This window comes from Eptesicus fuscus, chromosome 1, assembly GCF_027574615.1.
Source record: "Eptesicus fuscus isolate TK198812 chromosome 1, DD_ASM_mEF_20220401, whole genome shotgun sequence".
Lineage (NCBI taxonomy): Eukaryota > Metazoa > Chordata > Mammalia > Chiroptera > Vespertilionidae > Eptesicus > Eptesicus fuscus.
In genome coordinates this window covers 28838115-28842126 of record NC_072473.1, presented here as the reverse complement: position 1 = coordinate 28842126, position 4012 = coordinate 28838115, and positions in this window count along the sequence as shown.

Here is a 4012-nt window from a genome sequence, read left to right as displayed (position 1 = left end):
GTTCATCAGTTCATTTTGTTCATTATATTCCACAAATTAGTGAGATCATGTGATATCTATGTCTCTCCCATTGGCTTATTTTGCTTAGCATAATGCTCTCCATGTTCATCCATGGTATTGCAAATGGTAAGAATTCTTTATTTTTTACAGTGGCATAGTATTCTGTTGTGTAGATGTACCATCGTTTTTTTAATCCACTCATCTGCTGATAGGCACTTAGGCTGTTTCCAAATCTTAACTATTGTAAATTGTGCTGCTATGAACATAGGGGTGCATATATTCTTCCTGATTGGTGTTACTGATTTCTTGGTATATTATTCTAGAATTGGGATTACTGAGTCAAACAAGAGATCAATTTTTAATTTTTTGAGGAAACTCTATATTGCTGTCCACACTGGCTGCACCAGTCTGCATTCCTAACAACAGTACACGAGGGTTCCTTTTTCTCCACATCCTCTCCAGCACTTGTCCTTTGTTGATTTGTTGATGACAGCCATTCTGACAGGTGTGAGATGGTACCTCATTTTTGTTTGGATTTACATCTCTCATAATTATTGACTTTGAGCATGTTTTCATATGTCTCTTGGCTTTCTGTATGACTACTTTTGAAAAGTTTGCATTTTACCTCCTTTGCCCAATTTTTATTGAATTGTTTAGCTTCCCTTTGTTAATATGTATGATTTGCCTATAAATTTTGGATATTAGACTCTTATTAAATATGACATTGGCAAATATGTTCTCCCATGCAGTGGGCTTTCTTGTTTTGTTGAAGTTTCTTTTGCTGTGTAGAAGCTTTTCATTTTGATGTAATCCCATTTGTTTATTTTCTCCTTAGTTGCCATTATCCTAGAAGTTGTATCTGTAAAGATATTGCTACTACACATATCTGATGTTTTACTGCCTATCGATTCATGTCAGTCAGATTTTTATGGTTTCCCCTCTTATGTTTAAGTCCTTTATCCAATTTGAGTTTACTTTGTGTACGGTGTAATTTGGTGGTCTGATTTCATTTTTTTTTATGCATCTGTCCAATTTTCCCAACACCAGTTATTGAAATGACTTCCTTGACTCCATTGCATGCTCTTGCCTCCTTTGTCAAATATTAATTGAGCATAATGGCTTGGGTTGATATCTGGGTTCTCTGTTCTGTTCCATTGGTCTATATGTAGTTCTTGTGCCAGTACCAGGCAGTTTTGAGAAACGTGGCTTGGTAATATAGCTTGATATCTGGTACTGTGATTTCTCCTACTTTGTTCTTCTTTCTCAGGATTGCTGAAGTTATTTGTGGTCTTTTTTTATTCCAGATGAATTTTCAGAGAGTTTGTTCTAGGTCTGTGAAATATGCCATTGGTATTTTAATGGGGATTGCATTGAATCTATAGATTGCTGGACAGTATGTACATTTTAATGATGCTGATTCTACCAATCCATAAACACAGTATGTTCTTCCATTTGTTTATGTCTTCCTCTAGCTCTGTGTGTGTTTTTTTAATGTGCTATATTTTTCTGAGTACAGGTATTTTACCTCCTTAGTTAAGTTTATTCCTAGGTTTCTTAATTTTTTTGTTGCAATGGTAAATGAGATCTTTTTTTTAGTATCTCTTTCTGTGAGTTTATTATTGGTGTATAAAAAAAAAAAAACAACAACCATAGATTTCAGGGTGTGAATTTTGTATCTTGCTACATTGCCAAATTCATTTATTAAATTTAGTAGTTTTTTGATGGAGTCTTTAAGGTTTTCTATGTACAATATCATGTCATCTGCGAATAATGACAGTTTTACTTTTTTTTTTCCAATTTGGATGCCTTTTATTTCTTCTTTTTTAATGATTGCTATAGATAGCACCTCCAGTATTATGTTGAACAGGAGTGGTAAAAGTGGGCATCCCTGTATTGTTCTTATTTTTAGGGGAAATAGTTTTAAATTTTGCCCATTGAGTATGATGTTGGCCGTAGGTTTGTCATATAAGGCTTTTATTTGTTTGAGGTATGATCTATTCCCACTTTCCTGAGAGTTTTTAACAAGAAAATGTGTTGGATTTTATAAAATGTTTTTTATAAATGCATCAATTGATATCATTATGTGATTTTTGTCTCTCAATTTTTTTATGTGATGTATCACATTTCTTGATTCGTGGGCATTGTACCATACTTGCATCCTCAGAATAAATCCCACTTAGTCATGGTGTATGATCCTTCTAATGTAATGCTGGATCCGATTTGCCAGAATTTTGTGGAGGATTTTAGTAGCTATGTTCATCAGGGATATTGGCCTATAATTCTCTTTCTTTGTAGTGTCTTTATTTGGTTTTTGGATTTTGGTAATGCTGGCTTCACAATTTTGGGTTTTTTTTTTTTTTTATGTATTTGGGTGCTCCTGCATTGGGTGCATATAAGTTTACCAGGGTTATAGACTCTTGTTGTATCAATCCTTTTAGTATTATGAAGTGGCCTTCCTTATCTCTTGTTATGGCCTTCACTTTGAGGTCTATTTTATCAGATATAGGTATAGCTACCTCAGCTTTTTTTTTTTTTCATTTCCATTTGACTGAAATATATTTTTCCATCCCTTCACTTTCAGTCTGTGTGTGTCCCATGTTCTGACGTGGGGCTCTTACAGACAGTATATATATATGGGTTATGTTTTCTTATCCATTCACCCACCTTATGTATTTTGATTGGCATATTATTCCATTTACCTTTAATGTTATTATTGATAGGTCCTTGTTTTTTTGCCATTTTTATTCTTTATGCTTGTGTTCCTTCTTCTGTGCTTTCTATTTCTTCATTTTACAGTCCCTTTAGTATTTCTTCTTTTTACAGTCCCTTTAGCATTTCTTACATTGCCTGCCTGACAGTGATAAACTCCCCCAGGTGTTTTTTTGGTTTTGTTTTGTTTTATTTTTTGTTTGTTTGCTTTTGTCTGGGAATCTCCTGATTTCCCCTTTAATTTTGAATGTGAGCCTTGCTGGATGCAGTATTCTCAGATTCAGTCCTTGACTTTACATCACTTTGTATACATCATTCCATTTCCTTCTGGCTTGATATGTTTCTGTTAAGAAATAAGGTAGTAGTCTAATGGAAGATCTCTTTTAGGTAAATCTCTGTTTCTCCCTTATAGTTTTTAAGATTCTGTCTTTGTCTTTACCATTTGCCATTGTAATTATGACATGACTTGGTGTGGGGCTTTTTGGGTTCATATTGTTTGGCACTCTCTGTGCTTATGTGACTTTTTCTTCCACAAATCAGGAAAGTTTTCTGTCATTATTTCTTCAAATATGTTTTCTAATCTTTGCTCCTCTTCTTATATTTCTGGCACCCCTATTATATGGATGTTACTTCATTTCATGTAGTCCCAAATCTCCATCAGGCTCTCTTCCTGTCTTTTGATTTATTTCTCCAAATGCATTTCAGATTAAGTGTGTTTGGCTTCCCTATCTTCTATTTTGCTAATCTGGTCCTCTGCTTCTCCTAGTCTACTGTTAAAAACTTTCATAGTGTTTTATTTATCATATCTATATCACTCTTTATTTCTTCTTGGTTCTTACATAGATTGTTGATTTTCTCATCCATTCGATTTATGAACTGTATAACCCTTAATCTAAATGTTTTTCTGACATAGTGCATGCCTCCATTTCATTTAATTCCTTTTCTGGCGATTCCCTGTTTGCTATTAAACAATGACTGGGTTACCAAAGAGATCAAAGAAGAAATTTAAAACATCCTGGAAACAAATGACAATGATAACACAACAATCAAAAATCCATGAGACACAGTGAAAGCAGTCCTAAGAGGAAGTTCATAACATTATAGGCCTAACTCAGAAAACAGGTAAAAATGGCAATAAATTATCTATGTCTACAACTTAAAGAGTTAGAAAGAGAACAAGTAGAAAAGCCCAGAGTGAGCAGAAGGAAAGATATAATAAAGATAAGAGCAGAAATAAGTGACATAGAGACCAAAAAACAAAACAAAAACAAACAAAAAAACAATATAAAAGATCAATGAAACC